This window comes from Otolemur garnettii, unplaced genomic scaffold (assembly GCF_000181295.1).
Source record: "Otolemur garnettii isolate 467f Iridium unplaced genomic scaffold, OtoGar3 scaffold00018, whole genome shotgun sequence".
Classification (NCBI taxonomy): Eukaryota; Metazoa; Chordata; class Mammalia; order Primates; family Galagidae; genus Otolemur; species Otolemur garnettii.
In genome coordinates this window covers 9,101,909-9,126,950 of record NW_003852413.1, presented here as the reverse complement: position 1 = coordinate 9,126,950, position 25,042 = coordinate 9,101,909, and positions in this window count along the sequence as shown.

Below are 25,042 nucleotides of genomic sequence, written 5' to 3'. Positions count from 1 at the left end.
GTGTGTGTGTGAATCTGTGTACATGCGTGTAAGTGTGTGAGTGTGTGCATGTGAGTGCATAAGTGTGTATGTAGGCAAGTGCATGTGCGTGTATGTGAGTGTGTGAATGTGCACGCACCTCTGTGTACCTCCAGTGTGCACACGTGTGTTTGAGTGTGACCGTGTGAGAGTCTGCAAGTATGTGTGTGACCATGTAAATATATACGTGTGTGTGGATGTGTGTCTGTAGGTGACCATGCAGGTGTGTGCATGTGTCTGAGTATTTGAGTGTGAGTGTACATGGACGAGTATGTGAGTGTGCACATGTGTTTGAGTGCAGAGGTGTGTGTGTAAACATATCAGTGTGTAAGGGTGCGTGTGTGTGTGAATGTATGTGTGTTGAGTGTGGACGTGTGTGAACATGTGAATATGTGCATGTGTGTATAAGTGTGTGCATATGTTTCCCTGTGCACCTGTGTGAGAGTGTGTGAATGTGTGTTTGAGTGTGAGCATTTGGGTGTGTACATGCATGATTGTGTGTGTGTAAAACCACCGAGGGAGAGACAGTTCTATCCAATGCTGAAGAGCTCAGCCAGGTGGGGCAGGGACTGGGGGTAGCCAGCGAGATGCCAAAGGCCCAGCCATCGGGGCCATGTGCTCAGGCCACGCCCTGCCCCAAGGCAGTGTTAGCACCCCTGCACTGCTCACTGCCCCCCAGGTTTAGGGAAGGGCTGTCACCTTCCTAAGCCTCAGGTTCATCATCCAACTTGGGATAATGACCATGCTGATGTGACAGAATTTTGGAGAGGCGGGGAATAAAAAAGGGAAACTAACATGACACCTTTTAAGTGCATATTGAGAGCCTAGCTCTGGACTGACTCAGTTTAGGTGCTGGACTCCAAGCATTAAACAAAACCAAGACAATCTCCGTTCTCATGGAACGTATGTGCTAACACGGATGGGCAGGAAGGAAAGCTAAACAGCCTGGTAAGAATTAGACACGGTGCCTGCAGATGGTGATGACCACTCTCAAGAACAAGAACCAGGGCCGCAGACAGCACGCTGAGCCGGGACACAAATGTCAGTCACTGTTCAAAAGAAGATGCAGTCCATGGCCACGCCTCCTCACGCGGCTGGTTTGGCTCCTTTATCACCAACTTCCTGGGACTCAAATATAGTTATTTGTGGTTAAAACCGAGCATTCTATCGTGAGAGTTACGCAAAGCAAAACAAAACAGCAAATAAAAACATTTTTTAAAAAAGAACCCACACTTTTGCCAGTGGCTTGTTTCTGCTGCCTTCTCTGCTTAAGAGGATTGATCCACTAGAATGACAAGAAGATGGACCCCCAGAGGTAGAAGGGGGACCCCATTTCTAGGAGTAGCAGCTTCCAGCCACAGGGACGGCTGCAACCCCGGTCCTACCCTAGGGAGAAATGCCCTCCAGAACCCAAACCCTCATTTTTAGAATGTAACTCTAGATGCATAAATGAAACCATGGCTGTGGCAATTTTCGCCAACCACACTCCCAGGGGGAGTTTTGTAATGGGGGAAGATGATTTTGAAATAACTTGCTCTTCCAGCCAGTGAGAAATAAATCTCAGTTTCTGGTTAGAGGCTGAGACTCGCTGGCTCTGGGGTTCACTCAGGAGAGAGCTCCACCATCTCCCCCCTGCCCCATCCCATCACCACCCAGGGCCACCAGGGAAATGAACCATTCCCTAGCTCCATGCCCCCAGCTTTCAAAGCGCCTTCAGGGCATCCAGAAGTAAAACGTTTTGTGCTGATTCTGCTTTCTCGGCTATCATTTGGGTTATTTCAAGCAAACTCAGCCCTTAGGCAAGTTGTAGTCCTTTACTTCAGTTCCCGGCATCCCCTTACCAACGCACACGGGTGCACGTATTACCCTACCCAGGATCTAATCACACGGCATCACTAAGAGTCCTTTAAAAACCAGTGGGCATATACAAAGTCCGAGTGGTATATTTCTCATCAGCTCAAGGGGACATTTTCCTGCAAAGCTCCACAGACACGCAGCTTAGACCCCGAGCACGGTGGCAGGACTCAGTGGCCCCTGGTGTTTATTTACAGAATGGTGAAGGAAGGACAGAAAAAAAAAAGGCCACAGGGACATGAGATTTTGCCACACAAACTGCACCCTCAAGACAGTCCACATTCTTTTGCTGACGGCTGCCACACCCGTCCTCGGGGCTCAGGGGCCATGAGAGATACGCAGAGGAAGGAAGACAGCCCCGGGATTGATGTGGCGCCAACACTGAAGCAGAGGTGACCAGGCAACACATGCTCATCGAGCACCCACTCTGTGCCCTGATGACACCAGATTCCAGGGAAGCCACGCTCCCTACCTGCTCGGAACACAGAGTCCGTGAGACACGCAGATGGACACCGTGTACTATCCAAGGACTCTGACATCCAGCCTCCTCTCCCTGCCCATTAAGGCCTTACGTGATCTGATCCCTATCTACTCTCCCAAACGCCTGCCACACTCCTTTGGCGCGACATTTTCTCTATTCCAGCCACACTCGCCTCTCTTGCTGTGACTCAAACATGCTAAGAATGTTCCTATTTCAGGGGCTTGGCATTTTCTGTCCCCTCTGTCTGGAATGCTCTTCCTGCACATGCCCCAGGGGCTTGTTCCCTCACTGCATGCAACCTAGGCGTCTCTCTGACCCTCCAGGGAGGCTCCCCGAGACGGTCTACCCCAAGATGCACCTGCAGTTTCTGCCTCTCTCCCCGGCCCTGATTTATTTTTTCTCCATAGTACGTATAGGTGTCTGACATGAAAGGTCCAAGTCTATATTTTATTATCTGCCCCTCACTGATGACGCCACCTTTGCTCCTCCTGTTCCCTGCTTTATGTATGATTAAAACCTAACGGATAACGGATAAATGATAAATATTTGTTGAATAAGTGAATAAATGAAAGCCACAATGAAATCACTCCCAAGCTATGACATGAATGTCCCACTCACAGCAGCCCCCCTTTTCCTGGAGGACTTCCTATAGCCCAGTTCCAGGGATCAAGTCTCACTTCTCTTATCCAATTATTATAAAACTTGGGGATGTGTTTCTCTGCACAGAGGAATTTACATCCATGTACAGTGAAGTCTCAGCAAATGGCTCCAAACCATCTAAAAACACAAGATGGTGATTTTATAAAATATTGGCTACAGTATCACAAAAAATGCAAAAACAGGCTGGCACGGGGACTCACACCTGCAATTCCAGAGCTCAGGGAGGCCGAGGCAGGTGGATCGCTTCAGCTCAGGAGTTCAAGACTAGCCTGAACAAGACCAAGACCCCCCCCCATCCCATCTCTAAAAAATAGAAAAACTAGCCATGTATTGTGGTGAGTACCTGTACTCCCAGCTACTGGGGAGGCTGAAGCAAGAGGATCGCTTGAGCCCAAGAGTTTGAGGTTGCTATGAGCTGTGATGCCACTCTACACAAGGTGACAAAATGAGAATCTATCTAAAAAACAGAACAAAACCTATAACTAACCCTTATGTGAATGCCCTAGTAATAAAGTAGAATAAAGGCAAAATAAATGAGGTGGAGGAAGTGGGCGGGAGCCAGAGCCTCCTCTGCCAGGCACCCCCAATTCCTCAAAACCAGTCACTAAGACAGATCAGTGACATTAAAGTGGTCATTAAGACGGGGGGGGGGAGATGAGTGGTATCAAGGAGAATGAGGAAAAATAGAATAGGACAAGGTCAGTTGGGTCACAGTCTTGGGCACAGTGGTCATGCAGTCCCCTTGGTGAAGGAGCATTTGTGCACACCCCACCCAAACGGCTGACCACAGGACCTGGGAGAAGAGCATCCAGGCAACAGGAGCAGCAAATGGCCCAAGGAGGCAGCAGATGCCCAGGCAGGTGACCGCAGATGGCAGAAGCTCAGCTAGTGAGGAGGAGGGGCGTGAATGAGGAGTGGTGAGGGGCAGATCTAAGTGACCAGGGAAAACTGGGACTGCCCTCCTGCGAAGCAAGGCGGGAAACAGCAGGGTCACAGCACCAGCCAGTAGCTAACATCTGGAAGGAGCCACTGTGGCAAACCAGCTGAGCCGCATTATTGCTCTCTGCTGAGAGCCACCTGCAGCAGCTCCCGACGTCCACGGAGCCAGCAGCAACCTTCTGGCCTGAGCACCACACAGAGGCTCTTCCCTGGTCTTCAGCTCCTCTGTTTATTTGTGTTTTCGGCTACAGACTAACTGCAGAGCAGAGAGACCAGGGAACAGAGAAGTGGCAGAGATGCCTCCACCTCCCACCTGTTTATCCTTCCTCTCCCCCATCCCCAGCTGATTTGCATGAGATAACAGCCCTAAGGAATTCATTGCAATGGAATAGAAACCACACCACGTGGAGCCAGGGCATCCCAAAGCAGGAAATGGCTGGGGTTAGAGGCAGAGTACCCAAGAAGCAGAAAGCGGGCAGAGTCGATCAGACTGCACAGGCTCCCTAACCACATGTGACTGTCCCAGTTCCTGCTGAGGAACACGCAATGCAAAACTATTTGCATGTCGCATTGCTAAGACTGCAGGGAGGCACAAACTCTTCAGGTAAGAATATTGGCAGAATCTGCCTCTTGCCACCAGCAAGACTTCCCTTGAGTGAGGATGGAAGATGGCACAATTCTCATTTCTCTACACGAGCTCACTCTCCTGGAAGGGTTTTCCTTCATGGAGCAGCACAAGGACTGATGCTCTGCTCAGGGTCTTGTGCTTGGCCTTGGAGGAGCCAGGCTCCAGGCTGTGTGGCGTCCTCCTCACTGCCAGATGCCCTATCAGGGAGTTTCTCAGAGTGGCAGGGAGAAGAATCAGGTTGGCTGAGAAGGGCAGTGGCTCCTGATGAAAGGTGCCCATTCACCCTTCTCCCTGAGAAAAGTTTTGTTGTTGGTTTTTTTCTGCTTCCAAAATAAAAACAATTATAAGAAATGCAGGGAGGATGGTTCAACTTTGCCGTACACTTTTCTTCCCATATGGGTTGAATTGTGATCTCTCCCCACCCCTGCTTCCTCCTCCAGAAAAGATGCATTTATGTCCCCCAGTACGTCACAATGTGACTTTCTTTAGAAATGGGGCCTTTAGAGAGGTCATCAAGTTAAAATTAGGGAATTGATGTGGCAGAATTCGTCATCCTTATAAAAAAATGAAATTTGGACATGGACAAAAACACACCAAGGGACAAGGTGTGAAGACTCAGGGAGAAGGTCTTGTCCGCAGCTGAGGGGCACCTGAGTCTACCGGGAACTGGGAGAGAAGCGGGAGACAGGGTGTCTCACGCAGTGGTCCTCAGAAGGAACCCAGCCCACGGACACCTCGGCTCCAGACTGCAGGCCTCAGAACTCAAGTGTCCATTTAAGCCCCCCACCCCCCCAGTATGTGATACTGTTGTCCAAGCCCCTCAGGACATGAGTATACTCGCCAATAACGGCTTATCCTGAAGGCAAGGAGGTATTTCCCTCCGTCCCCTCCTCAATGCACCACAGGGCACGTTCACAGAGCTGAAGATGTGAACAGCTCCACTGTGGTTCTGTGAGATGCTGGGCTCGCCCACACCTGTTCTGCCCCCAGTGCTGTGAACTTGGCCTCCCTCCCCTCCCTGCTGGCTTCCTGATAGGCACAGAAGAGACAATACATGGACTCTCTCAGACCACCCTCAAGGTCACTGTTTTCCCCATTTTACAGGTGACAATGCATTAGTTATACAATATTTGCCTGAGATGGCTGAAAACTCTGGTGCATTTTGGCCAAAGAGGATGTGTGAGTGAATCCTCCTGAGAGGGGCTCCACTAACAGATAGGGAGGGCCACAGAGTGGGAAGTTCTTCTGAGCCGTACAAGGATACATGTCCTGGAGGAGAACGAGGTGAGCAGGCTGGAGTCCCAAGCCCGTCTCTGCCCATCATTGACCCCTGAGCATTGTAATCTCCAAAATCATTCCAGCCATTCTCAATACCTCTTGGTGCCCTAACCAGCTGAGAGCCACTGAACCAGTCATCTGAGTCTTATTAATGTCACCTCTACAATAAGAAAGAGACCCTCCTTCTCCCCAGGTCATGAGGGACTCAGGTTTCAGGTGCACAGACACTGGGCTTTCTCTGCCTCAGCACTGTTGACATTTTGGCCTGGATGGTTCTTTATCGTGGGTGTCTGTCCCGTGCATTGAGGGAAGTATACAGCACCCCTGGCCTCTACCCACCAGATGCCAGGAGACTGCTTCCAAGTCATGACAGGCAAAACTGTCTCCAGACCTTGCTGTATGTCCCCTCGGAGAGCCTTGGAGAACAGAACACTCAGAACAGTGAGACTTTCACTGTCAGGACTGAAGGCACAACAGTGCCTGTTATGAGCACACCCAGAGCCCTTCTCTTTCCACTCAGTGACAACCAACCATCCAATGCCACTGATTCCGTGGACACAAGTGACTGCTGACAGCACCCGTGGTCGGTGGGGCAGCCCACAAGTCCTCCCCTTGGCTCCAAGGACAGAGAATAATTATTGCCATTGTCCTCTTCTTGCCAATTTCAAGGGTCCCGGGCAGAAGCCCTGCCCTTACGTGTGACTCCTTCCTCTCCATCAACCTTCTGGTCTTCCTGCCACTAAACCCCACTGTGAATGTCCATGTGTCCTGTCCTCTCCATTCCCTCTGCCAATCCCAAAGAGAAACACCCTTCATCTTTTGCCCAGAGGTCCCCCAGCAGTTTCTAGAGGAAGCTCCAGCCTCTGGTCTTCCCATCTTCCTCCTTCAATCCTCCCACTTTTCAAGGCTGTGCTTCCAGACACCACTCTCATGTTCTATGACCCAAGAGCGAGAACTCTGTGGCTTTCGATCCACAGCCCCCACAGCCTCCTCCCCTGCCATCAGGGCTGCTGACCCCCTCTGCTCTCCCTGCTCCGCTCTCCTTCTTACTTCCCACATCACACTTTTCTCACCTCCCTCCCCTGCCCAGTGCAAGCCCAGCCTCCCCCAAAGCCTGGCTGAACTTCTCCAAACCCCACAGACTCCTCCCTTCACTGAAGTTCCATTTCAGGACCGGTCATTTCCACATAGCCAAATACTAATTAATTATTTCCATCCAGTGTTGCCCCCTCCCCCTGCCACATCCTTAAATAAATGACATTTTTATTTCCAGAGTCCCAGGCTCAACTTCCATCTGCCCCCCAGATACTGACTTATCCTCTCTCTCCTTCTGGTTTTCGTTTAAACATCACCTTCTTAGTGCCACCTTCTCTCATCACCCTGTTGAAAACCGTAACCTCCTGCCACCCCCCTAGTACCTCCATCCCCCTTACCTGGCGGGGACAAGGCAGCTGAACCAGTTCCTGCGTTCATGGAGCTTATAGGCACAGACGCGCTTGCCTGGACATAGAAGGTGTTATGTCCACTTTATTACTTGTTTCACCCACAGACAGCTCAATATGGGATCTGCTCTCAGTGTTTTATTATGACTCCTTATCAACGTCCTTGATCTTGACTCTAATCTCTAAGGGCAAGAACCTTCTCTGGTTTGTTTTCCTAAAATGAACTTTTGATTTCAGCATCCTTTTAGCTTTATAGAAAAACTGTGAGGTTGGTACAGAGAGTTCCCATATACCCCACACCCATTTTCCACTTTTGTTAACACGTCATATTAATAAGGCACCTTTGTTGCAATTAATGAATTAATCTTGGTACATGATTATTAAATCAAGCCCATACGTTATTCGGATTCCCTCAGGTTTCCCCTAACGTCCTTTTCCTGTCCCATTTAGGACACCACATTGCTTTCAGTGGTCCTGTCTATTTAGGTCCTATTGGCCGTGACATTTTCAGACTTTGCTTGTTTTGTGTGACCTTGACAGTACCAGGCAAGTATTCTGCAGAACATCCTCCAGTTTGGACATGTCAGATGTTTTTCTCATTAGACTGTGATTAGGAGTTTCAGGAAAGAGGGCCACAGAGGTAAAGTGCTGCTGCTCCCGTGGCATCACATCAAGGGGACTTGCTCACAACTTGACCTCCCTTCTGACCTTGATCGCTTGGCTCAGGTGGGATTTGTTGGCTTTCTCTGCTGCAAAGTTACTTGTTTCCTCCCCTCTCCACACTGTTCTCTCTGCCAGGAAGTCACTGGGTCCCATCTCCTTAAGGGCAGAGTGTCCACATAAATTATTTGGAATTCTTCTGCCCAGGAGAGCTCTCTGCTGTCTCCCCTGTATTTATTTAGCTGATCATTTGATTACTACATCAGTCTCAAGTCATAGATATTTACTTTATACTTTGGGTTATCATCCACTATTACTTTATTTTGTTATTCAAATTGTTCCAGATCTGGCCCGTGGGGTTCCCGCGTTCCTCTGACATGCCCCCATCATTGGGTGTTTATTGTTGTTGTTATTGTTTGTATGGTTTTATTTGTCTTTTCACCATGTTCTTACTTTCTGGCTCTACAGATGCTCCAAGCTTATCTTGGATACTCCCTGGCCCAGCCCTAATGTTAGGCATCTCTTCAAGGAGCTCTAGCTCTTTCTACCATAGAATAGCACTAGGAATCAGGATCTGGGTTCTGGAAGTGCTTGTTGCTACTGGAGTGCTGTTCATTCTAAGCCCTTTTGGCTGATAAAGCAGAGAAACATACCTGCCTGTACAGTCCATGTTACACAAACACATTTGTAAGTATTTCTGCACATAACACCTGTATCTCTATTAAGCTAAGCATGAGTTTAGACTGATTTTCCAACTCTAATCCAGTACCATATAGATCATTCTAGCCTCCTTCCCTTCCTGAGCTGCAAAGTCCCATCTCAACTATGAGAAAGCTGGCTCCCACAACCCCCCATCCATGACCCTGGTCGTTCAGTCCCAGTGCACATGTACAGCAGTATCAGAATTGCAACCCATGCCCCCATGGAAAATAACCTTACCAACTACATGCAGTATAAGGCTTATGTGAGCTCCTTTGCCTATGGTCTAACAGACCGCACTCATTTCCAAGCTACTTATGTCAGCACCTTCCCCCCACCCCACTCAGTTATCTTCTTTCATACATTTATAATACGGTTAGGATGTTTGGTCACATTCCTGTTATATTCTATGATCTCCCAACCTTATTTTCCTTCTTTTTTTTGAGACAGAGTCTCACTCTGTTGCCCTGGGTAGAGTGCAGTGGCCTCAGCCTAGCTCACAGCAAACCCAGGCTCCTGGGTTCCGCAGCCTCCAGAGTAGCTGGGACTTCAGGTGCCCACCATGACACCCAGGTAGTTTTTTTTCTACTTTTAGAAAAGACAGGGCTCACTGTTCCTCAGGCTGGTCTTGAACTCCCGAGCTCAAGCAATCCACCTACCTCGGCCTCCCAGCATGCTGGGATTACAGGCATGAGTCACCGCAACTAGCCCCCACCCGCACCAACCTTCTTAACAATTTTTTTAATTGCATACAATAAAGTTCTCTCTTTGTGCTGTTAAAATTCTATGGTTTTTGACAAGGGTCTGGTATATATCATTACAGAATCAAACAGATAGTTCTACTGTCCTAGAAGAAAAAAGTCCCTGTGATCCTCCCATTCAATTTCTTCCCTCCAGAATCTCAGGTAACCTCTGATGTTTTGATGCTTATAATTTTTGGCTTTTCCAGAATATCACAGAAATAAGTAGAAATACACAGTACATAGTTTTATAGACTAGCTCCTTTCACTTAGCAATAGGGACGTGAGATCCATCCACGTTTTTGTGTGGCTGGATAATTCATCCCTTTATGCTGCAGAATGGCGTTCCATTATATGTATGTATCAAAGTTTCTCGAGCCATTCATCCATTGAAAGACATCATGTTGCTTCCAGTTTGGGGTAATTATGAATAAGGCTGCTATAAACATGTATATGCAGAGTTTTTTTGTGGGCTAAAGTGTTCGCATCAGTGAGGTAAATACCCAAGGCCATGATTGCCGGGCTGCCCAGCAAGGCTATGATTAGCTCTGTAAGACTGCTTGTTCTTAGTGGTGCCCAGCACAGAGACATCTGCAGGAAAACATTCAACAGACAGAGTTTGATTTATTAAGGACCTGATAGTCAATTGCTTTTCAGCTCAGGCCTCCTAAGAGTAGCCTTTAAATCTCACTTCACTGCCGAAAAGAGCAGTCAGATTGCCCCAACATTGAAACTCTGGGCCACATGCACGCCACCTTCTGCACCTAAACATCTTTTGACTCAGCCATGCCTTGTGGTTTCTGAGAACAGACATATTAGAGGAACGATAATAATTCCTATCAATCATGAAAACAAACTTAAAGTTGAATGTGTGCCTGTCAGGGCCCAGGACTGGCCAGGTCTTGGGCCTGGCTTAACTAGGTTCTGGACACGGACCACTAAGCTACCTTGCTCAGGAACAATTTCTCTTAGGTGCCTGAGGGCTTTACTTCAGCTGATGGGGAGAGAAAGAGAGAGATAGTCTTAGAGAGAGTAAAGCAGTCTTAGAATAGATAGATCTCAGTCTTTAGCAGAGCTTGGTAATCTTCGGCAGAGAGACACCGTGCTGGCATTCTGCAGGCAGGCGAGAAGACAATCCGAGTAAGCGGATCCGTGATAGAATGTACACGCTCCCAACTGCCTTCTCCTCCAGCCTAATATAAGGCTGATCTTGCGCCTCTCAACACCACAGGTGTAGAGACTGCCAATTCACCACTGCTCTCATCTCGCGAGCTCTCATGCTTATTAGGAGAGCTAAATCCCTCTCCATGCCCTTGTCACCAAGGTGTTCCATTATTGAGCTATACAGGTATTTCTGATAACTCTCATTCCTCCTAGCCATAGGCTATCTGGGCTGCTACAGTGGCCCAGCTGAAAGCCGCATTTTCTCCATTTGATTGATTTTCATGCATTTCAACTCTTAGGCAGCCAAGCAGTCTGGCTGTCACACTGAGAGAGGAGAAAAGCCCGCTTTTCTAGGGAAAACTGTTAATGAGTCTTAGCAAATGTAGAGGGTATTACTCTTCTTCAGGAGGATCAGGCCCCACTCCCTCCACGGGAGAACAAAAGATTCTCTCTTCTTGTCTAGTATGTGATGGACCAAAGGAGAACTTGGGTTGTGTCTGTATTCTCCTGCCAACCTCTACAGATTTAATCCAGAGCAGTGGGCTTGAGACTCGAGCACCTACAGGGCTTGTTAAAACCCTGACTCCTAGAACCCACCCTCAGAGTGTCTCACTCAGTAGGTCTATGGTGGCCCTTGAGAGTTTGCATTTCCAACAAGCTCCCCAGAGACCCAGACCCTGCTGGTCCAGGCCCACGCTTGGAGACCCACCAACCCAGAGAATTTCCCTTCATGCAACCAAACCCGTTGGCATCTCTAGGTCTCGCATTTTCCCCTCATTTGGGAGACACAACTTTATGGAAGAGCTTGAGCAGATTGAGCTTAGGGTTGGAGAAGCAGGCCTAGGAGTCTAGACACTGAGCTGGGCATACAAGTTGTCCACCACCCCAGAAGGGGATCACCAGTGTGGAAACACAGGATTTTTGGAGATGAAGTGGACTACAGTGGCCAACCCCCTTCATTACAAAAGGAGAGGACATGAGGCCAGAGGGGAGAGGCAACTCTCCCCAGTCCACGCAGCAACCAAAGCAGGTCCATGGTGATCCGAACCTTTTGATCTCCCCACAATAGCAGGACTACCCTTCTTTGTTCAAGGCACACAAGTACCACTAGGCCCAGAGGTGAGGAGGACAGAATCAAACCATTGAAATGTCACTGGAATGACATTTGAATTGTCATCTCACAGAGAAAGGACAAAGAATAACTGCTCTCTCCACTCCTCTCTCTCTCTCTCTCACACACACACACACACACACACATGCATGCACATGTACACATACACATGTCCAAGGGTCACAACGACCAGCACTCCAGAGACAGGGAGTAGGAAATGGGTAATTGAGGAGGACGAAAGCCCACTGTTTTTGCAGCAACCCTAGTCAGGGCAATAATTCATTTTTGACCACACAAAATAAACAGCTTCAAGCATCTAAAAGATGAGACTGCAGAAATTCTCAGCTGAAAATCCCAGAGGCCAGGAAAGCCCGAGTTAAAACCCTCAGGTCTTCCCCTAACATCGGAGAACTCCAGCCAGCCCCATCTGGCCCTTATAACCCTAGAAACAGGTGAGCGATTCATCACTTTGTTTAAGATGAATAAATTCCCAATACCAGGTAGAGAATCCAGGTCTCAGCACCATCCCAAATCAAAGGTGTGAGTCCAGCAAAGGAAGAGCTATGGGAAGGGAAAGGCTTGGCTTGCTCTTCCTGAGGTTTTCAAATATTATTAGATTTTTTTTTTAATTTCTAATAAGCAGGTTGAAGTTTAAATTACAAGATCTCTAACAGAGTCAGAACCCAAATGGCGCAGGAGCCGGCAGACAACAATTGCCGGGGCCGGATGGGTTTCAGGTTTGTTCTTTGCACAGACAAAGCTCCTATTGAGTGGTGGAGAGGAGAGCTGGGGAGAAGAGGGAGAGCCGGGGAGGGTTCTCATTACCTCCATCATCATCCCCACAGGGAGAGGAAGACGGAGGAGGAAGAAAGAAGAGCCCGACCTGGCCACGCGCTGCCGAGGGTGACAGCCTGGAATGAGGCACACACCTGATACCTGTGGCTCCTCCAGACCAGGATGCGGACATGAGACAAAGATGAGAAAAGACGGAAGGAAGCCCGGGGCCGTAATCCTGCACACGTGTGTGACCTGCAGAGAGAAAACAGAAAGAGCTCCAGAGCAGAGCCTGGGTTCTCGGCAGGTGGTCCAGGGCCAGAAAGGCGATCTAATAATTTTCGGGGGGGGGGTGTATACACACTCCAGGTGTTTAAGAACCACTTAAGATGAATAAATTCCCAATACCAGGTATAAGGTGTTTGCTTCAAACACCTTATAAACATAAGATCAAGGAGTTCAACAGTCAAGAGAACCAATAACACCTCTCAGAAGGAGGTGAAGCAGAGAAGACAGACATCAAGAGAGGCAGGCCTGTCTGCAGGCCCATGGTTCAGACCGTGGGGCCCCGGGCATTGCTGCAAACTTGACCTTGTTCTTTCCTCTCCCTGCATCATCACTTCTTTCCTCCTTGTCATTATTATCATCATGGTCAAGTGCAAGCAAGGCTCCATCTGGACGGAGGCAGCTGGGCTCATAGGAAGAACCTTCCTGGTCCATGCCTCTTGCCCACTAACCCCTGCACCTTTCCTCCTACTGTGCTGGCATCAGGGAGAGTCCTTCCATCCAGGGACGTCCAAATAGGACCTGAGAAGGGAAGGCAACAGCTCTCAGACTGGGCTGCCAAAAGAGCTTTGGTCTTCACCTGGATGACCAGCCTCCACCAGAGATTCTGATATCACTGGTCTGTATTTTTAAAGTTCACCCTAGGTGACCCTTACATGCCACCAGAATTGAGACCTGTTATGTTAAATAATTACCCAAGGAGTGGTTCTTAAACACCTGGAATGTTCCTTAAACACAAACCCCTGGGCCTATGTGCCGAGGGTCTGATTCTGTGGGCTGAAAATAGAAAAACTAGCCTGGCATCTCAGTGGGCACCTGTAGTCTCAGCTATTAAGGGGGCTGAGGCAAGAGGACCACTTGAACCCAAGAGACTGAGGTGGTGTGAGCTATGGCACCACAACACTCTACCCAGGGCAACAGAGTGAGACTCTGTCTCAAAAATAAATAAGTAAATAAATAATGCACACACACAAGCGCACACAGGGTGGACATAAAGTTTGTGTGCAATTTAAAATAGTTTAACACAGTAAATGTGTGTGTATACATATATGTACATCCATGTGTAAAGACGAGAAAATTGGGGAACTCTATAGGGTCCCACAGTGAAATGTGACAGATAGGTTCATAGAACATCATTATGGGGGCACCCAAATTTGCGAGTTTCAGAGGATTCCCAAATTCTGGCCTGCCGTTTGCTCAACAGAGGGACTGAGCCACTCTGAACAGAAGTGGGAGACAGAGCTTCAAGGTTTCAAAGAAAGGGTCCAGGTGCCTACGTTCAAACCCAGGCTCATCAATTTGCTAGCTTTCAAATCCTTTTTATAAATTCTCTGAGCCTCCATTTCCTTGACTAAAAAAGACAGAGATGATCCTGATACCTACCTCACAGAAATGTTGCAAGGATTAAATGAGATCAAGCCCTCTAACTACAGCTCCTGGTACGTGACAAACACTCAGTGAACTCGGGAGAGGCATTAGCCCCTCATCATGGTCCAGTGAGACAATCTCTGTAATTGATGCTCTGGAAAGGAACATCCTATAATTCCACAGCGGGACACTGCGGAGAAATGGAATGCTGTGGGAAATGCAGACACGAAGTGGGAAGGTGAAGGGTGGGTGAAGCCCAGTTATTTGTGAGATTGCAGGATGTTTGCAGAAAGACACTCGAAATGCACACAAATGGCACTTCCCCACAGCTGGTGGCAGTGAGCCTGGGAATGCCAAAGACATTGAGCCTTCGGGCTATGCCTGCAAACTCAGAAGTAAGTCACCATTCCCACCCTCTCAACTCCCCCCAACCCACCCACACGCCTACATTTTATACCAGAGACCCAGAGCCCTCGGGACAGGAAATAGTTGTGATCCCATCGCCTGCCCATAAATAACAGCCTGCAAAGCGCTCAGCTGAGTCCCATGATCTTGATTTGCAGTTACCTTAAGTGCAAAAGACAGGCTTGGAGAAGAGCGAAGCAAGAGCTGCAAGGGCCGCAAACTTGTGTGCTCGCCTGGGCTCCCCGGTTTACAAGAGGAAGATCTGTTTTTAAAATACTTCCCCATTCGAGGAGTGTACAGTGGGGATAATCAGAGGCGCCCTGGTGTGTCCGAGGTCTTCATTCCTGGAGTTCAGAAGAGTCCACAATAGAGCTTCCCTCCTTGCTGGTCGCTGCCCTCAGGAGCCAGCAGCTTTCCCTGCTGCTCCTTCATCACTCTGTTTCAGGCATTCGGGCATTTGCAATTAATGGTCCTGCCCTTTTGGTCACAAAACCTGATGAAGTAGGTGCCACTATTATACCCATTTGCAGGTGAGGCAACTGAGTCTTAGAGAGTTTAACCTACTTGTTCAAGATAATACCAGTAATAAGCTATAAAAGAACCAGGAGTGTGCATGGGGCCCCAAAGCCTGGGTTTTATCCGCCAGGTCAGCCTCCGCCATGGCAGCTCAAGGGACCCCCACTGAGGGAGGGACTAAGCAGACCTGTAAGGGGCATCTTGGTTGTCTTGCTCACTTTTTCTGACACCGGCACCCCATTGTGCTCTGGAGGCCCCCAACATGTCAGTCTTACAACAGAAGACACATGACCTGTGTCTGCCCAGTCACATGTCCTAGGCTACAGGGATTGGTTCAGAGACGGGCACTGGACTGGAGCAGTGACTCGGTCTGCTGGACTTGGGGCTGTGAACCTGGGAGCCTGGAGGGAGAACCTGGCTAAGAATTAAACAGTGCCAAGAAGAGCAAAACCCAGAGATGGTGCATCAGGCAGGCAGGGGCACGCTAAGCTAGGGCAACAAATAAACATGGAGTCTCAGGAGCTTAATGCAATACAGGCTTATTTCTCCCTCATGTAAAGTCCAGCACGAGTCAGATGATTCTCCAGGGCAGCCATCCTCAATCCCATAACTCGGAGGTTACAGTGTTTCACCCTGTCATGGAGCTCTCTCCACTCATGGCTGCCAGAGTCCCTGAGATAGGGAGAGAAATACTGGTAACTTCCTCTCTCATTCTATTAGACACAAGTTGTCCCATGACTCACCAGAACCCAGTGGAGCTGGGCTGAATTCTCAGGCAGGTTCTCCCTCCAACCATTAACTTTACTGAGAGCTTCTCCACAACACCCCAAGTTCGGTCCATTATCAGCTCCATTTTATAATTGTTACAATTGTCCTTTAACCTGTCCAAGCTGCAGGGTCACAGAGCAAGTGGCAGACCCGGATCCCAACCCAGCACTGTTCTACCCCAGTCTCTGCTTCAAACCACTGTCCAGTGTGGCCTCCCTGCTATGGAGAGTGAGTGAGGATGGGTACTGATGAGTTTTGTATCGTGCTCTATCCCAAAAAAGCTGATTGAAAGGTAGCATGGTCTCAGAACTCTTGCATTGAGTGAGTAGATGGATTAGTGGGTATCTAGATGGATGACAAAATATATATATATATATATATATATACACACACACACAGGTGACCAGATGTCTTATGTGTTGGCTAAAGCATCCATGGGAATAAGAAGGATGCCATGGTCAGATGTCCTTGGGGTTGGGACAAGAAGGTGGCTGTGTAGAAGCCCAGACCACAGCAGAAAGCTTGGACTCCTTCCTCTTTTCTTGCACCAGTGGCCCAGAGGGCCCAGACATGTGCCCACAGCAGAAAAGTCACCTAATTAGAGGCCTCATGCTAAAAGCACAAAGCCTTTCCTGAGGCTCAGGATGGAAGGCTCAGGGGTGAAGCTCACAGCACTGCAGAAAAAAGGCTGGTCTGCCCATCACTCTGTCCTCTGGGCCCCAACCAGAAGCAAGGGGGACTCTTCTTCTCTTCCAAAAAATGCCAGCAGTCAAAACAATGTCTCTCTTCTTGTTTCATAGCTCTTGCAAGCTCCTATTGCCCTGGAATATTTAGTCATCTATCCAGTTTTGAACCCACCAAAAGGCAGACATGGCTCAAAGAGCTTGGGATATCATCGAACACAAATGACCAAAAATGTCTGCCCAAGTTCAGTTTGTGTCTGATCACAGAGAAAAGCCTGCCCAACCACTGCCAGCATTATACACGGGGCATCCCCTGCACTGGCCATCAGCTAGTCTTGCCCTAAGCGTAGGGTACAGAGCCATATGTCAATGCTAGGAGGGCTGGAACACATCTGTGGAGAAGACCTTCAACATTGAAGAATCAACATTGAAGAATCTGCCTCCCTTTAAAACATTGGTTCTCAACCTTCCTAATGCCATGGCCCTTTCATATGGTTCCTGTAAGTCACAACCCACAGGTTGAGGATCGCTGCTCTAAAAGAAGAGCCAAGGTCTTGGACTCAGAGGTCCCTTGAAAATCCCAGAAAAGCTGGTCAGCAGCAACATGAAAATAGGTAGGGAGGTCGGGGCCTGCCAGCAGTTTAAATGAATTCATTCAGCCATAGTGCTGGACGCTGGTTAGGCCCATGGCCTCCTTCTAGGTACTGAGAAAGCTACAGAAGAAATGAGAGGCAGGTCCCACCAAAGACTTGCAAATAAGCTGAAATTCAGGAGCTCAGGAAGCTGTTTTGGGGGAACAGAGGGAGAGGATATGCAGATGGGGAACCAGGGCAGGGCTGCAGACAATGCTGACAGCATGCACAGTCCATGTACGGCTGCAGGGAGCTTCTATTCATTCATTCACTCATTCATTTATTCAGTTGGTCAGTCAGTCAGCAAACCTTTCTTCTATCCCATTCTGCTAAGCTCTATGGGTAACGTGGTGAGCACATCCACATAACTTCTTTTCCCATTCGCTGATAGTTCTCACGGGAGAGTCAGGCATTCATTAAATAGTCATGTTATTTCAAAATACAGGATCTATCACGAGAAGCACGTATGTCTGTGCACATGTGTGGATGTGTGTGTGGACACATATGTGTGCAGGCACGCACACACACACTCTGCAGTGGTCAGAGGCTGGCGATAGAGGGACAACTCCCACAAACCTGGGCAAAATTTCCTGCAACAGACAGGCATCTGGAACTAGAAGCAGATGGGCTGGTGAGAAGTAGCTGGAGGTGAGGACGGGCATGAGCAACGCCCAGGCAGATGGGCACAGGTCAAGTTGAAGGTTTCACTCTTATCCTTAGGGAGGAGCAGCCCTGGAAGGTTTAGGCAGCAGACCGCGGTGCTCTGATCTGCTCCAGAGAGGAGACACCATGTTGCGGGGGGTCACGGGAGATGAGTTCACACTTCCTTTGTTCTATTTATGAAACATTGGCAAAACCTTTAAGCCAGAAAAGTTCATTTGATCCATTCTTTTAGAGGCAAGTATAGCAGCAGGACAGTTCTGAAACCAGGATTTCAGAATGAAGATTTTAATCCTAGTTGGGATGATTAATAAGAAACTATGCCTAAACTCCAGATTTCTCATAGGGCTTTCGTGAGCATTTAAATGCAAATGTATGTAAGCTTGAGCAGATTCTAGTGCTTACAAGCTCTTGACAATTTGCAGCGATTTCTCATGGGTCTCCTTGCACCCGTGAGTGAGGATGTCTGAGAGCCACCACCTCCATCAGAGTTGGCCCACTCGGATCATCCTTCCATGCAGGACCTTCAGCCCATTGCTCTTCTTGCTGAAGTTTAAACATTTCCAGTTTCTTTTGGAGAACAGCTGGTCCCAATCTACTAAATAACCCCTTTGCACACTTGAAGACCATTATTAAGATTCCCTTTGGCCATAAACATATAAAGAAGTGTTTAACATATGAAAAAAAAATGTTTAACCTCACCAGTAATCAAAGAAATTCAAATCAAAACAACAAAATGTGATTTTTGCCTATCAATTTGGTAACTTTTTTTTTTTAAATGATAGTGCTCATTGCTGGTGAGAAGAGGGTAGGGTGGCAATTTCGTACATTGCTGGTGGGAACATAAATTGGTACAATCTTTCTGGAAAGCAATTTGGCAATATGTTATCAAGACCCTGAAAATTGTCCTTACCCTTTAACCCAGTAATTCCACTTCTGGGAATCTATCTCAGGGAAATAATCAAAGAACCAGACGGAGATTTCTGTCCCATGGCCTTTTGTAGAGCCAACAGTATTTTCAATGATCGGGAATAACTAAAAACTCCCTAGACACTGAGTGATGTCATGATATGTGCTAAAAAGTCATGTTAACAAAGAATATTCAAGGGTGTTCAAAATGGTCCCCATAAAAGGTAACACACACACGCAAGACACGAAGCTAAACCCGGCAGGATTTTAATTATGGAATTATATATATTTTTGTACATGCATCCAAGAGGCTAAACACAAACACAACAAAATATTAATAGTTCTGATCAGCAAGTGATAGAATTACGTGTAGCTTTTTCTTTTTTACGTGATAATTTAATAATCAAAACAATTGTTGAACAGCTCACATGGCCTTACATATTTCTCTGCATGATTGCCAGCTTCCTGCAGCACGTTGCCCAGAATCTAAATGGTGGACTTGCAATGGTTACAGAGTTTTCTGGAAAGACCCAGATGGTAAATATTTCAGGTTTTGCAGACCACACTGTCTTTGTCGCAACCATTTGACTCTCTTCTGGTATGGCACCAACAGCCATGGATAATGTCAGCAAATGGGCATGACGCTCTTCTAATAATTATTTTTTCTTTTTGTAGAAATGGGCAGCATGTCAGTTTTAGCCATTGGCCTTAGTTTGCTGACATCTGGCCTTAATGATTTAAGTCTTTCCCGGCCCCCAAAAATCTATAGTTTCAAACAAATTTGATTGGGTAGGCTTCCAGAAGGGCGGGGTGAAGTGAGCTCCACCTTCCTAGTGAGTCCATCAGTCTGAAGCAGGCAGCCAGGGGCAGGCAGTGAGGGGCCTTGTTTATTTACCTCTATGCACAGACCTTCCCGCTTCTTGCTCATTGGTGCCTCTTCCAAGTAGTTTGTCCTGCTACCACCCACTTCAGCTCTTGATGAAGATGGTGCGGTGAAAGAGCCAGGTGGCAGAAAGCCAGGTGCATCTCAGCAATGACAGAGAGGGGCTTCAGAGACTTGGCACAGTTGGTGGCCAGTTTGAGCTCTCCCCACTGTAGCAACCACATGCTATGGGGACTACCAGATTCTCGAGGTCTGTCTTCCTTCTGCCCACTGTGCTCCGGAAGAAGGGAAGGACAGAGGTGAACTACAGATGTGCTGCACCCAGGCAACATTCAGAGGGTCCGCAGGATGTTTGTTGGTGATCTGAGTTTGAGAGAGATAATTAGAATCCTCAGCAAGGGCACATCACCTACTTACGAAAACACATAATACATACTACACTTCTGTAGGATCGGACGTAACGCTTCGATATTTCCCTTCTTGGATCAGAGCCCTACACTACTCCCTTAGGTCATCACCATCAGGTGGAGGTTGCCTTTCTACCCACTCCCACCTCTTTTGTGCGTTTCCAATGGAGACCCCTGTCTAAACCATTGTAGACATTTGGCACTTGTCTGGGAGGCAGAGATGACGTCTCAGTGCAGCCCGTATATCAGGTAGTGAGTAGAGAATGTTATAGGATGACAGTGCCTTTCCCAGAGCCTCTCCAGTCCTGTCCTGTTTCCCTATAACCAAATCAAATGAAAAGTTGAGATCCGCCAAGTAAAAATGGCCCATGTGGCAAGAAAATCCAGTAGCAGCCCTGGCATCCTCTGAACATCCTCTTCTGGCTCTTGGTTTGACTCCTCTGATGTGGTTTGATCTCACTATGGTATTTTCTATTGCACCTGCGACATAGATGCTGGAGTGGGCCAACTTCCTTTAGAGACTCCGCCATCCCGGTCATTAAACAATGATGAAGAAAGAGGAGAGAACAAGAATATTTTATGCTTTAAAAATTAAGGGCTGAGTTACTTTGCTGACAAAATCTCCCTTGCACCATAACCAAAGCAGAAAACGTGTACCCCCAACTCTCCCCTCCACTGACCATCTTTTGTAGACTACCAGTCTGTGACCTGATTTTCCATTCAAGGCTGACCTTAACGCATATCTAACTCTGCGTTCCTCTACATAGGTGCAGGTTATTGTTTTGCTGGAGAAAGGGTGTATTGAAGGCCCATTGCAAATGGCACTGTCCCCTACCCTCTTTTTATTAGATCTTATGTGGAAAATATTGGGAGGAAATGGAGGGCGAGGTACGGGGATTAGAAGTCATTCATGCCCCCACATCTTCGGCATTTCCCCTGCACAAGACAGGCTTCCATTTGAAGTGCAGTTCTGGCACTTCCCAGCCGTGTGAATGACATCATCTCTCCGGGCTTATCTTTCTTCTGTTCAAGGGAAGACAGGAACAGAGCGAGAGGGAAGGTAACAATGTCCCTCACCCCAAGCTGGGAAGGTGAGACAGGAGGCCACTGTGACCGCCTGGCACAGGGCGGGTGCTCAGAACGTTTCATTCCTACTTTGCTTCTTTTTTTTCTTTTAATTTCAGATCAATATGAGGGTACGATTAGGTTACACTGTTTGCGTTTGTTAGGTAAAGTCCAAGTTCCAGTTGAGCCCTTCACGCAGGGGATATGCTGCATAACCTTACAGTGCACCTGTTAGGTGACAGTTTACTCATCCCCCCTCCCCTTTTCCCCCCTTTGTCTCCCTCACACGTGAAATTAATTGTGTTTTTCTCCTGTGTGGGCACGTAGTTGTTCATTTGCTGGTTTTATATTAGCACTGAGTATCCTGAATGCTTGCTTTTCCATTCCTGGGGTGCTTCAGTAAGAAGAATGTTCTTCAGCTCTACCCAGGTTAATACAAAAGATGTAAAGTCTCCATTTTTTATGGCTGAATAGTATTCCATGGATGCATATAACCACAGTTTATTAATCCATTCATGAGTTGACGGGCACTTGGGTTGATTCTACATCTTGGTGATTGCAGATTGAGCTGTGATGAATATTCTCGTGCAAATGTCCTTATTATAAAATGAATGTTTTTACTTCTGGGTGGATACTCACTTCACTTCTTTAAGCAAGAAACAATGGTAATATCTCTGAGAGATGCGGGCAAGGAGGTTAGCCAGCCCAGCCTGGGAATAACATTTGTGTACACAGATATCTGGAACTGTTGGACACACGGTGAAACACGGTGTGTTGGAATGGAGAAGAGGGAGAAGTTCATTCCAACGACTGGTGCTGGCAAAGGCTACAGAGAGGGCAGGGCAATTCAGCTGAGCCTTGAAGGTCAAAGACAGGGAGGCAGAGAGGCTTCTGGCAGGAGACTATGGGAGCATAGGCTAGAGACAGGAGGGACCAAGTGTTTCAGGAAATTATGACCCTATGGAGTAGCTGGACAGTCAGGTACAGTGTCCACAGTGAAGGTGCGACTTTAAAAAACTAAAGGTCAGATCATGAGGGGGGCATGGACACTGTGTTAAGATTACATGTTATTATGTGGGCCATGAGATTCTCAGACCAGGATGTGACATCATCAGAATGTCATTTTAACAGCATGAACACACATCTCTGTCTGCTCAAGACAGTCTCCCCCTCACTCATAAAAGCATTTCCATTTAGATGACAAATTATGTGATCTCCCAAGCTTGAGATCAGTCTGCTATCCAGTGGGAAACAGAAAATGGGACAAAAAAGGCTGGACCCAGAGAGACCCATTCAAAGGCCACGTCAACTATCCCAGTAGGAAATAAGGCTCTCCAAAGGCGAAGAGCTAAGGGAAATGGAGAGAACCACATTGGGTGTAGATTCAGTAAGACTTATTGATTAATGGATGAGAAAAAATTAAGTCCATGAGATCAGTGACTGTTCAGTATCAAGATATGATGACTGGACAGGCTGAGCAGGGCAGTCTTGTGTGGAAGAACAAGAAACAACCAGAATCTTCAGCATGGTGGGCTCCAGAGCTGGAGCTGTGGATGGGGCAGAGTCCCAGAGAAGAGCCTGGCAGGAGAAGGAGGCTGTGAGGCCACCCAGGGAGAAGTAGACAGAGGCCACTGGGCACAGAGACAGATGACATGGGGTCCCATGCAAATTAAAAGAAGAACCAGGGACAGCTGTTGAAAAGAAGGTTGGGGGACGACTGGTAGATCAACAGGGCCAGACTGAGTGGGATAAAGAGGGCAATTAGAACGACCTTTGAAAGTCCCACTTCTCCACACCAGGGGGGCAGAGGAGAATTGCAGTGGGTTGGGGAGTGAGTAGGAGGTAAGGAAGTGGTGTCCACAAACACAGATGACTCTTTGAATGAATCTGTTGTGGTTGAGGGAAAATCAAGAAACAGAAGCACTTGGGAAGTTTAAGTGGGACCTGCACACCAAGAAGAAGATGCTGGGGAAGGAGTGAGAGGAGTGAGCAGAAAATGCCGGAGATGATCATTTGGAACAGGAGGGGAGCGGGTAGATTCTGCCTCGGGCCAGAGGGGGACTCCAGGAGGAAAACAAGCTGTATCTCAATAAAATCTCAGAGGGAACAGGTGGGTGGTGGCGGTGGTGGCAGTAATATTGACGTTACTGGAGACAATCAGGGGTTATTCTTACTTTTGGTTTACATGCAAGTCCTCTGCATCAAGTTCATTCTCACAACAACCTCGTTTTACATGGGCACAAACTATAAATTGTCCACAAGTGGCAATAAAAATGGCAGGGCACAGATTTAAACCCAGGTCTTTCCAATGGCACAGCCAAACTCGGAGGCCACTTGGAGTAGGTCTAGACCAGAGGCGTGGGCCACAGGTGACGTCATCTTCTGGCCAGTTGACAGAGAACCAGAGGGTACAGACAGCCTCCCAGGGCTGCTGACAGCTTCCAGTAGAGTCCACCTTGTCATTGTCACCCCAACTCCCAGCCCTGCACCCCACACTCTTCTCACTTCTTTCTTTCTTTATCCTCTCTCCACTAATCCTGCCCTCAGGGAAACTGAGTCACATGGCCCAAGTGGAACAGGTCAAAGATTCTTCCCTCTGCTAGGCATATTGGTAATGACCAGGCAATGTTTCTGAGCAGGTCATCCTCAGCGGTACTGTCCTGCCAGAGAGACCCTCGGCCTGGAATGTTTAATCACTGTCCATCAATCGGGTGACAGTGATCTCAGATGGGATGCCTGGGAGCCATGAGCCCAGATTCGGAGGCTCAGCTTTGTTGTCTTTGACTTGGCCTTCCAGTTTTCTGGGCTGGGCTGGCCAGTAGCAGAAGAGAGCTGGAATCAAATAACCCCCAGGTGAACTGGCCACCCCCTCCTCCCAGGCCACCATGTCTGCTCCATGGACAAGCCCCTCCATGTCGTGTGACCTCTTTCTATTGAAGATCTACTAATTTTAGTTAAGAAGCAGTGAAGAGGGTGCCTTTGTCTGAGGCCAGAGCTTACAGCCACACCTCCCACTCACTGCTTTGACCGTCTTTAAAATAAAAGGGCCCTTAACTAGGAACCTTCCTCTTTGGAGACAGCTCCATCAAATTAGTAAATTGAAGGTGTTGACCTTGGGGACAAGGTTAAAGATCTCTGCCTGTTGGATGTGGACTTCCAGTTGACAGAGAACCAGTAAGCCACTGATTGGTCCAAGTTAATGAAATCCATACAGGACCAAACCTAGAAGACACTAGGCTCAACCCCAAGTTTCCATAAAAGCAGCTAACAGGACCAGGGAATTGGCATCAAATTCTAGACATGTGCTGATTTTCTGCCTCCAAACATCATTATCAACACTGGGACTCAGGATAGAAATCTGTGGGCTGCTAGATTCCTGCAACTTTTATTAGAATCTTCTCAGGGCTGTCTTTTCCACAGCCTAGAAACTCACTTGTACCCTTAGTAACTTAGAAAAAGCACAGGGGCGCGTCTTCTGTTCAGGCTAAAATGGAATCCTTGGAAGAGATGCTCTGGTCTACATTGAAGTAAGACGGAGAGCAAAGGAGAGGAACAAGGAGCTCTTCAGAGAGGTCTGAACCTCTCTATTCAGAATCCACGTGCAAATGTTTGAGGAGCAGGGACCCAGGCATGTACGCATGCTCAGACACTCCAAGTTTCTGAAGAGTTGTGAACTCAGTTCAGTTCAAAACAAAACCTGTGCTCCTCTATAACTCCTGGTTTAAATTGTTGTCTCCAACCACAAGCAGGAGAATCTCCTGAGCCTTGGCCACGTCCTCAAACCCACTCTCCAGGAGATTACCATCTTTCCCTCAAGTCGCCCAAAAAAGCAACCCAGGGGCAATCAATCCCTCCCTCTCCCACTGGTTCCAACATTTCTCTAATTAATGCAGGAGAAAATTAATTACAGCGGGATTTTCAAGACCTCGGCATCTGATGACCGGCCCAGCTCCCCACTCCCTCCAGCTAATTGCTGTTCCCCATTGGCTCTGCCCTGCTCTGCCCCCCCCTCC